Here is a 12,070-nt window from a genome sequence, read left to right as displayed (position 1 = left end):
TGGCAACAAGAGCACACTGTCGACTCATATCCAGCTTCTCGTCCACTGTAACCCCAGGTCCTTTTCTGCAGAACTGCTGCCTAGCCATTCGGTCCCTAGTCTGTAGCAGTGCATGGGATTCTTCCGTCCTAAGTGCAGGACTCTGCACTTGTCCTTGTTGAACCTCATCAGATTTCTTTTGGCCCAATCCTCTAATTTGTCTAGGTCCCTCTGTATCCTATCCCTACCCTCCAGCGTATCTACCACTCCTCCCAGTTTAGTGTCATCTGCAAACTTGCTGAGGGTGCAGTCCACACCATCCTCCAGATCATTAATGAAGATATTGAACAAAACTGGCTCCAGGACCAACCCTTGGGGTGCTCCGCTTGATACCGGCTGCCAACTAGACATGGAGCCATTGATCACTACCCGTTGAGCCCGACGATCTAGCCAGCTTTCTATCCACCTTATAGTCCATTCATCCAGCCCATACTTCTTTAACTTGCTGGCAAGAATACTGTGGGAGACCGTATCAAAAGCTTTGCTAAAGTCAAGGAATAATACATCCACCGCTTTCCCTTCATCCACAGAGCCAGTTATCTCGTCATAGAAGGCAATTAGGTTAGTCAGGCATGACTTGCCCTTGGTGAATCCATGCTGACTGTTCCTGATCACTTTCCTCTCCTCTAAGTGCTTCAGAATTGATTCCTTGAGGACCTGCTCCATGATTTTTCCAGGGACTGAGGTGAGGCCAACTGGCCTGTAGTTCCCTGGATCCTCCTCCTTCCCTTTTTTAAAGATGGGCACTACATTAGCCTTTTTCCAGTCATCCGGGACCTCCCCGGATCACCATGAGTTTTCAAAGATAAAGGCCAATGGCTCTGCAATCACATCCGCCAACTCCTTTAGTACCCTCGGATGCAGCACATCCGGCCCCATGGACTTGTGCTCATGCAGCTTTTCTAAATAGCCCTGAACCACTTCTTTCTCCACGGAGGGCTGGTCACCTCCTCCCCAGGCTGTGCTACCCAGTGCAGCAGTCTGGGAGCTGACCTTGTTCGTGAAGACAGAGGCAAAAAAAGCATTGAGTACATTAGCTTTTTCCACATCCTCTGTCACTAGGTTGCCTCCCTCATTCAGTAAGGGGCCTACACTTTCCTTGACTTTCTTCTTGTTGCTAACATACCTGAATAAACCCTTCTTGTTACTCTTAACATCCATTGCTAGCTGCAACTCCAAGTGTGATTTGGCCTTCCTGATTTCACTCCTGCATGCCTGAGCAATGTTTTTATACTCCTCCCTGGTCATTTGTCCAATCTTCCACTTCTTGTCAGCTTCTTTTTTGTGTTTAAGATCAGCAAGGATTTCACTGTTAAGCCAAGCTGGTCGCCTGCCATATTTACTATTCTTTCTACACATCAGGATGGTTTGTTCCTGCAACCTCAATAAGGATTCTTTAAAATACAGCCAGCTCTCCTGGACTCCTTTCCCCCTGACGTTATTCTCCCAGGGGATCCTGCCAATCAGTGCCGTGAGGGAGTCAAAGTCTGCTTTTCTGAAGTCTAGGGTACGTATTCTGCTGCTCTCCTTTCTTCCTTGTGTCAGGATCCTGAATTCGACCATCTCATGGTCACTGCCTCCCAGGTTCCCATCCACTTTTGCTTCCCCTACTAATTCTTCCCGGTTTGTAAGTAGCAGGTCAAGAAGAGCTCTGCCCCTAGTTGGTTCCTCCAGCACTTGCACCAGGAAATTGTCCCCTACACTTTCCAAAAGCTTCCTGGATTGCCTGTGCACCGCTGTATTGCTCTCCCAGCAGATGTCAGAGTGATTGAAGTCTCCCATGAGAACCAGGGCCTGTGATCTAGTAACTTCTGTTAGTTGCCGGAAGCAAGCCTCGTCCACCTCATCCCCCTGGTCTAGTGGTCTATAGCAGACTCCCACTGCGACATCACCCTTGATGCTCACACTTCTAAACTTAATCCAGAGACTCTCCGGTTTTTCTGCAGTTTCATACCGGAGCTCTGAGCAGTCATACTGCTCTCTTACATACAATGCAACTCCCCCACCTTTTCTGCCCTGACTGTCCTTCCTGAACAGTTTATATCCATCCATGACAGTACTCCAGTCATGTGAGTTATCCCACCAAGTCTCTGTTATTCCAATCACATCATAGTTCCTTGACTGTGCCAGGACTTCCAGTTCTCCCTGCTTGTTTCCCAGGCTTCTTGCATTTGTGTATAGGCACTTAAGATAACTTGCTGATCATCCTGCTTTCTCAGTATGAGACAGGAGTCCTCCCCTCTTGCGCTCTCCTGCTTATGCTTCCTCCTGGTATCCCATTTCCCCACTTACCTCAGGGTTTTGGTCTCCTTCCCCCGGTGAACCTAGTTTAAAGCCCTCCTCACTAGGTTAGCCAGCCTGCTTGTGAAGATGCTCTTCCCTCTCTTCATTAGGCGGAGCCCGTCTCTGCCTAGTACTCCTTCTTGGAACACCATCCCATGGTCAAATAATCCAAAGCCTTCTGTCTGACACCACCTGCGTAGCCATTTGTTGACTTCCATGATTCGATGGTCTCTACCCAGGCCTTTTCCTTCCACAGGGAGGATGGACGAGAACACCACTTGCACCTCAAACTCCTTTATCCTTCTTCCCAGAGCCACGTAGTCTGCAGTGATCCGCTCAAGGTCATTCTTGTCAGTATCATTGGTGCCCACGTGGAGAAACAGGAAGGGGTAGCAATCCAAGGGCTTGATGAGTCTCGCAGTCTCTCCGTCACATCGTGAATCCTAGTTCCTGGCAAGCAGCAGACCTCTCGGTTTTCCCGGTCGGGGCGGCAGATAGATGACTCAGTCCTCTTGAGAAGGGAGTCCCCGACCACCACCACCCGCCTCCTTCTCTTGGGAGCGGTGGTCTTGGAACCCCCATCCCTAGGACACTGCATCTCATGCCTTCCAATCGGTGGAGTCTCCTTCTGCTCCCTTCCCTCAGATGTATCATCTAGTCCACTCTCCGCATTAGTACCTGTGGAGAGAACATGAAAATGGTTGCTCACCTGTATCTGCATTGCTGGTACATGGACGATCCTCTTTCTTCTTCTGGAGGTCACATGCTGCCAAATTTCTTCACCGTCCTTCTGTCCTCGCTGCGCAGCCTGCTGTGATTCTTCAGAATGTTGTGCCCATGGAAGCATATCCTGACGTCGGTCCAGGAAATCTTCATTTTCTCTTAAGCAACGCAGGGTCGATACTTGTTTCTCCAGACCTCAAACCTTCTCTTTCAATATGGAGACCAGATTGCACTTTGTGTGACCATTTCTGTTCCAGGACTGATGCATGTGTGGGGAAAAAATAAGTTACCCCTTGGAATATACTGTCTGTGTCACTGATTTCTCCTCCATTGCAAGGACCCAGACACTAGCCCCCACTCTCCAGAGAGACAATAATATTATAAAGGGACACTCTCCGTTTACTGAATTGGGAGCCAAAATTCAGCTTTGTGCTAGTGTGGAGAAACAGTAAGTGAAAGTGACTATAGACAAAAGAAACTGACCAACTTAGTTCGTGATCACAGCTAAAACAAAGTGCAACAAGTAAAAAACATAAAAGATAAAAAGTCAATTCAGTTCGTACAGGGCTGACAGCACAAGGTATTAGTAACACAAATAGAGACCTTGTTTTGAAATACTGTATTATTTTTATCATATTGACAGTGAGACAGATTCTCAGCTGGTGTGATACCACTGAAGTCAATGGGGTTCTGCCAATTTTCACCGCTGGTAGATCTGACTCAGGTCTTTCGAATTAGGCCTGGTCTACACTACGACTTTTATTCGGATTTAGCTGCATTAATCCGAATTAATCCTTAACCCGTCCACACAACGGAGCCAGTTACTTCGAATTAAAGGGCGCTTAAAATCGATTTCTGTACTCCACCCCGACGAGCGGAGTAGCACCAAAATCGATTTTGTAAATTCGAATTAGGGGTAGTGTGGCCGCACACCACCGAATTAATGTGGTTAAAATTAATGGGGTAGTGTGGCCGCACACCACCGAATTAATGTGGTTAAAAACCGAATTAATGTGCTTAGTGTGGCTGCGCACAATCGAATTTATACAATCTGTTTCCCAAATTCGAATTATCTAAATTCGAATTAATCTCGTAGTGTAGACGTACCCTTAGACTTTATCTTTTGTCATTTTGGCCAGGATGGGAAAGTTTAGGGCCCGTGCCCTAATATGACCCAGCAGAGTAAGAGGTCCAAAGATTTTGTGTGTGTCTTGCAGCATTTGAAACAATCTTATCATCTTCTAGCAGAGCTCCTTCTGAACTGAATGCTACCAGATTGAACCAATGCTGCTTGTGGACTGAGAAAAAGAGTGATCTGTGTTTGATCTGAGTGCAGTGAGCAAGACACTATAGCTACTCGACAATGAACTCATGAAAAAGTTATCTGGAAGCCTTAAAAAAAGTCAGACGTTTTTAGTTTTTTGGAATGTGGTAATTTTTTTGTGTATGTTCAAAATGTGCGTTCATTTTTAAAACATGAAAATCTGGGTAATTATATTAATAAAATGGTGCAGGAAAAACATGGATTTATTTATGTAGTCACCCCTCCTCTCCTGGTGCATGAACTGGAGTGGAGACACAATTCCACACAAACTAAACTCAATGCTAGGAAAAAAGCAGCCACTCCTTCAAATAAAACAGGGCAAAAATGGACCCAAAAGAAGAGCTGATAGAGAAAAGGGGGTCAAAATGGTCAAAGGTGCACTGATCCCACGAGTAAAGCCCTGCCTTCTCTATGCAGCCACACAGGCTCTGACCAACATCTTCAAGCAAATGACAGATTATTAAATATGAGTAGAATACAATTCTATGCACCAAAAAAACTCCATTAAAAGACTGTTTTAAAGTAAAACATACAAAAGTCAGGAAAGACCTAGGATTGCCCCCTCGTTTCTCTGCACTGTGGTAAGATTCTCTTCTTACTGGGAGTAATTTTGCTCATATCAATGAAGTTACACTGTGGTGAAACTAGCGAGCGTGAGAGAGTTAGACCCATAGGCTGCAATCCTGGTTCCAATTGTCAAAGTTAGACTCAGGACTCATAGTTTGTCAGACCACTGTTTTATTAGCACAGCGCTCTGCTAATAACATTCAGATAATGTGAGCCCCCATGCAAGATTCAAACAGTCTTATTTATACAGATAAAAGGGTGTGAACTAAACAAAGGGACAGAGAGAGCAAATTGAAGAATTTGCCTAGGGCACAATATGCATATCCTACTTCCTTATTAGCTCTTATCATCTAAGGCTAATGCTTCACCAATCGCCCTTAAGTGGAGCAATTGATTAACAGTTTCCTGACACCTGGATTGCAGTATTTCATACAGCATTCTTTAATTCATTCTATTTCTTTAATATAATTCATTTTACTTTCACAATCCCTCCTTTTGGTCAAGCTTACGCAAAGACCAACAATTACTGGGTTCCACATATTAATCGTTCTTTATCTCTTCATTCATCAGTGATATTTAACATCATCATATTAGCACTCTGTTTTGGGGCAGTCACCTGGGTGGCATACCTTACATAATTCTGGATCCAACAGGAGATTAACTGAAAACATACAAAAATCATTAGGATTCCAAAGAGGATAGTCAGGGCTCCCTGAAACAACGTTTCCTATGCCAGAGAAATTGAACAAGTTATTTAGCCACTTCCATAAAGAACTCGGCTCTTTATGGGGAAGATATGCGATTTGTTTTAAGTGGCTAGCGCGATCTATTACCTCATTGGTGTTGTCAGGTATATACACACAACATTTTTTTCCAATGAGAGCACAGGTCCCTCCTTTGGCCGCCAGCACTATGTGCAATGCCTGATGGTTTTGGAGGGCCATCTGTCGGATTGCCCCTGTTTCTTTGGCCAGGGCTTTTAAACTCTCTCCGGTTTCATTTGCCATTATTTCAACTACTGCTTGTAACCTTAGGAGCCTTTTTGCATGGTGTATTACTCCCTCAGGTGGGATAAGGGAACCACCAATGGCCTCTTCCCTCCACCACACTTATCCATTTAGATACATTTATTCCCACTGCTTCTCAAGTGTCATTGTTGTTCCATGTTTTGTTAAACGGACGAGGTCCTCCAGTGAGGTCTGGGGAATTGAGTGGGATTGCCAGGACAGGAACACCAGCTTGAGAGTGGGCTGGGATGTGGCTACAGACCCAGCAATTAGAAATATTAAGAGTCTGAGCTATCCACACTTGCTGCTGGATAAAAGAACTGTCATTGTGGACTCCCCAGACCTCAAGACACCAGCAGCCGAGGAACAGGCGCCACCAGAGGCGCATGTTGGAGGCAAGGCCCTTCTGGTTCTGACAACCTCAACTGAGGGAACCGCAGTCACAGTTTTACGTCCACCAGGCAGCAGGTGCTAGGCTCACTACTGCTTCTTCTCGGGCCTTGCTTTTGGTCGTCGTCTGCTTCTGGCAACCCTTATGAGAGCGTAGATTGTAAGGTATTGCAGGCTGTTCCTCTACGTCTTCTTCTGGAGTCAAAAGTGACTCTGCGTGGTCCTGGGGTGATGATTGGTTCGCTGGGGGTGGTGCCTTCTTACACTGCGAAGCATGTATCCACGCTGCGATGCCAGATAGTTTAACAGCCGTCTGGGTAGTAAGCAGTACCTGATGATTCTTTGATGTCCTTTAAGTCTCTTTATTTCTTATTCCTTGACTCTGAGTATAACAATGGCCTTCACACCTTTTTTTTTTTTTGTTGTGCATACATTCCTCATTCACACAAACAGATTAACAAACAGTACTATTTTATATCGAGCAAAAAAAGCATTGCAAATTAAACCTTGCTAAGTTTTACAATCAATAACTAAGGCAATTTACATTGAGACCCAGGCCTTTAATGTTCCTCTAATCTACTTAACATAGACACAATAGAGAATCCTGTTTCTTACTTACTAAACCTTAAAACAAAGAAATGTATATTTAACTAGAGTGCCTAATTTGTAATACATATAGGAAACCATAATCAGTCATAAGGATTGTTCTGGTCTGTCATTCCTTTCTGCTATTCAAAAAGGGTGGCTGACAGGATGAAATCAAATCATATATTAATTCTTATGGGACATTATAAAATCCTGCTCCTACATATCCCCCTTTTGACACTAAGATTATTAATCGCCAGTGTCACTTCTTGTTTAGTCCACGTAATAGAAAATACTGGGAGGTGATTTGGGCCTGTGGCTCTAGCTTTGCATACATTTGTTTTATCCAACAGCACATTTTAAACATTTCAATTAAACCCACATACAATTTAAAACCAAAAACAATTAGGGTTAGTAACATTAGTATGCCAGTAGTTGTGGGAGACCATTCAGAAAATATGTTATACCAATGGTAAGCTGTTATGTCTTTCTGGAGTGGCAATTCTTAACATGTTGCCATTTGCATGTATAATATGAATGGTTCGGTTTCCCACATTGCTTTTTTGTTAGTTTTAGGAACTATGTTACCTTTTTACCTTTTGTAAACACAGTATTTACATTACATTTACATTTATCTATTGGAAGGTTGCTAACACTTCCATTCTTTTAAAACACTTTTTCCCAAGAATTAACACATACACATAGCCTATTATACAGTACTTTGGGCTCATTATTTATTTTATCTCACATACAGGATCCTAGTGAAATGTCTTTACTACAGGGCTTTGGAGCAACAGGCATGAACAAGCATACCCACTTTTGAGGAGTCCACTTGGTATAACCTCTGATGTCCAATAGTTTTCCTCCCTCCCCAGCCCACTGGCTCTAGCCAGAAGGATCCCATGTGCAATCTGGGGAGTGGGCTAACTTTCCATATTTTTGCTTCCAGAGCCTGTTGGTATGCAATCTTAACAACAATTTCTTAACTTAACAAATCTGGTCTCACCATACTGGAGACATACTTATAAACATGAATGGATGCAGTATCAAACAAAGATCCTTCCTTTGCTTTAACAGATGCATCAAAACCTTAGTGTTTCCTTATATTACCCAAAACATTTTGTGTTTCAAGGTGGACAAAGCAAGTATCTGCACTCCAGTACTTTACATAGCTATAGTAGTATGGTTTTTTCTTTTCACTTTCATTTGTTTCTGTATTAGGTTATCCTGTAGCTGGTATTAGCTTTTTTTGATTTTCTGAAACACAAAAATAACATTTTTCTACCCCTTTTGGGGTGGCATTGATTATTGCTTAAAATATTTCTTCCTTTTACAAATACCCTTGCTGATTGCAGGCAAAACAAGAGGAATTACCTCCATATTTTCCTGTGTTTTTGTTTTATAGGCAGGCCAGGTTTTAATGGCTTCTATCTTTTAAGAGTTATGGGGAAATTATCCCACTGTTCAGTCATTAAATCCATGAGATGGTGTACCTCAGTTTCTCCTCTACAGCAGACCAAGTTTACAATGCCTTTCCTGCTGTGTTAAGCTTTAAGTTTGTTCACAGGTAATAGCTGAAAAGCATCATTACCATAAAGGATTTTTCCAAAAATCATACACACTATACATTGTTACAGGGGTATTTATTAACATTAAATTTAATTAAAGGTATCTTGTTATACCGTGCCGTTTATTTAGACAATTTGTTTGCTGACCAGATATGTTCTTTATCTGCAACTTCTTTGTGCTGGCAGTTCTCTCACTTCCTTTATCAGTTAGGTAATTTGCATCAACACAGGCTTGGCTTTTGGATTTAAAGCCATCAGCAGAGCTCAGAGACTCTGTCTTAAAAGGAACACAATTAACTTTTACCAGAGTTTTGATTACTTTTAACTCTTGCTTCCAAAACGAAAACACAATCTATTGTGGCTCCTTTGGAGCCCTAATAGGATTTTAATTAAGTAGCATGTTTCGTTTGCATTTCTTTTACCCCCCTTTATAATATACACTGCACATGTCTGCACATTCCTTCTATACTTTAACTTTTAAAACATTAGCCATATTAATTTTTATATAAGGTGTAACTGTTTCTTTTGTTCTTACAGAGTTTTATGTACCCTTATCAAAGTGACAGTCTGATTACACAGAGCCATTTTAAGGCTCAGTGTTTCTAACATTGCTTCTTTTTGTTTTGTGCACCTCATCCCTGCTGTTGCTTCAGAGGGCACTGTTAATTTCTTATTCTTTCACTACAGCTCTCATCTGCTATTTTGTTACAAAAAACAAACAAACAACCAAACAAACAAAAAGAATCCAGAATCTCTTCCTATTTTCCTGATTTTTGACTGCCATGCTGCAGCCATGACTTGGTCTTTATTTGAAAACATTTAAATTTTGTAAAGAATCAAGTTACCCCTTAAGGGTTAACTACCAAATCCCAAAGCCAACCAACACTGATTACCTGTGTTGGCAAAAAGGTCTGTCAGTTTTGCAACTTTGAATTAAAGAGTCAAATGGATTTTAGTGGCATTATAAACAAAACAAAACCAATTTATCTTAAACCTACAAAACTGGAGTTTTACAAACCTCACATATTTCCACAGACAGACAGATACATACACATTTTCTTTTCCTTAACATCCCTTTTACTTTGCTTTGTTTTTACATAGCTGTACATAGATTGCATTACCTTTATACATTTGGGGCAGTTAAGTTCCAATAGAACCCCCTTATGTTCTTTTAGCAAATTTGACTAAATTGTCCATAGTCAAATTATTTCAATCAGATAGTCTCTTTACCTGGATTATTTACAGACATTCTTTTGGAAAAGGGCCCATTTTCCCTTCAGAATGGCTGCAAAGAAACCAAGAATTCTTTCTTTTTAACATGGTCCTTTTTAACATTTTCACAAAGTTTAACTCCTTAATTCTCTCCAGCCTCTGTAGAGTTAACTTTTTACTCTCTTTCCTTAAATCACTTGTTTATCTCCCAAAATGACACCTTTATCAACTCAGATTTCACCATTCCAAGTATTGTCCCAACATCTGATTTCCCATGCCTGTACTTACTTACTCTTTTCCTTACTCCTGCTACTATGCCCTTAGGGCTTCCAACCTGTTTTCCAGTTTCTCTATCTGTTTCTTGCCTGCTTGTCTGGGCCTGATCCTGCTTTTTCCAATGAACCGTTTTTGTGAGTGATATTGTGGTCATTTCACAATTTTGAAAGAAATGTTTAAGGAAAGGGACCAGGAAGGGTGGGGGCTAGATGAGGAGTCCACCCTCCTTGCTGAATTGGTAGTGGAACACTAAAGAATCAGTTTCTGAGGCAGACAATGAAGGGAAACAGAACAAGGGGCTGTTTATCCTTTTTACAATGAGATGGGAGTATGAAGGAGGTTGGGATAGACCCGGGGTTGTTTTTTTGTCAGAGAACAGGGTGAAGGGGAGCGCTCAGTCTGGTGGTGGGAGAGGAGGCTTTTAATAAAGCTTTTAACTTATTATTTGAATATATTTGAGAGAGGCGAGTTTTGATTCTGTCCACCTATGATTTGCCTCTTCCCACCACTGCATGAAACAATTAACCTCTCCTTTAGCAAATTTAGTTTTAGGTTGGCCGAGTTTGTCTTTTAAGACGTCCACTTGGTCCTTGTCCCAAGATCCTACCAGCGGCCACTGAGTTTTGGGATCTCCCTGAGTTAGCCTAGACCATTTTTCCAGAAATTTACAGGAGTCCGGACCCTTCCTAAAACTGAGCCGGCGTTCCTTTAGGGAACTGTCCCGACTTAGACGTCTGGTTACCAATACAGGAGGACTTTACACACACCAATCACACAAGAAGGAAATTCGGGTTCGTCAGAGCGATGCCCGGTGCAACACACAAAAGGAGCCCACAGGCTACTGCCTCAATCACCCTTGCTTTCACACCAAGGGTTTCACCCAAGGTGAGGTATGGCTGCGATTGTGCAGATTTCACTCACTCAGACCGTGGGGACAGGAACCCCTTGGTCGGCCGATCCCCGGACGGAGACGGCACCCAGACTCAAACACTCCACAGGAGGACAGATAGACACAGAGACAAGACAGTCCTCAGTCCGGACAAAACAGAGAAATAATTACCTGACCAGATTCCTGATGTCAAATCCCAGGATCCCTACCAGAACAGAGTGGGAACCAACAGGTTCGATGGCGTAGACCTCACTGTGGTCGTGCGCCCTTCCGTTCAGGAGGAGGACCGCTCGGGTCAAATGCCCAGGTGCCGGCCACCACGGTCATCCTACAAAAACGGTCAGGAATAACACAGCCCCAGTGAAGACGGTTGCCATCTCAGTGGGACCTCCAAATTGTGAGCCCCCATGCAAGATTCAAACAGTCTTATTTATACTCATAGACTCATAGACTTTAAAGTCAGAAGGGACCATTATGGTCATCTAGTCTGACCTCCTGCATGATGCAGGCCACAAAAGCTGGCCCACCCAATTTCCCTTATCTCTGCTGTTGAAGTCTCCAGATCGTGATTTAAAGACTTCAAGTCGCAGAGAATCCTCCAGCTTGAGACCCCTGCCCTATGCTGCGGAGGAAGGCAAAAAACCTCCAGGGCCTCTGCCAATTTACCCTGGAGGAAAATTCCTTCCCGACCCCAAATATGGCGATCAGTAGAACCCCGAGCATACAGGCAAGATTCTCCAGCCGGACCCACATTTTACCAGCGATGGCACGTTATTGCCTAATTGACTAAAATCACGTTATTCCATCAAACCATTGCCTCCATAAACTTATCTAGCCTAATCTTGAAGCCAGAGAGGTCTTTTGCCCCCACCGTTTCCCTCGGAAGGCTGTTCCAGAATTTCACCCCTCTGACGGTTAGAAACCTTCGTCTAATTTCAAGCCTAAACTTCCCCACGGCCAGTTTATATCCATTCGTTCTCGTGTCCACATTAGTACTGAGCTGAAATAATTCCTCTCCCTCCCTGGTATTTATCCCTTTGATATATTTAAAGAGAGCAATCATATCCCCCCTCAGCCTTCTTTTGGTTAGGCTAAACAAACCGAGCTCCTCGAGTCTCCTTTCATAGGAAAGGTTTTCCATTCCTCGGATCATCCTAGTGGCCCTTCTCTGTACCCGTTCCAGTTTGAGTTCGTCCTTTTTAAACAT

This window comes from Terrapene carolina, unplaced genomic scaffold, assembly GCF_002925995.2.
Source record: "Terrapene carolina triunguis isolate 2854851 unplaced genomic scaffold, T_m_triunguis-2.0 Scaffold210, whole genome shotgun sequence".
In the NCBI taxonomy this organism is placed as follows: domain Eukaryota; kingdom Metazoa; phylum Chordata; order Testudines; family Emydidae; genus Terrapene; species Terrapene triunguis.
The sequence above is the reverse complement of the archived record's forward strand: the minus strand, read 5'-3'. Positions refer to the sequence as shown.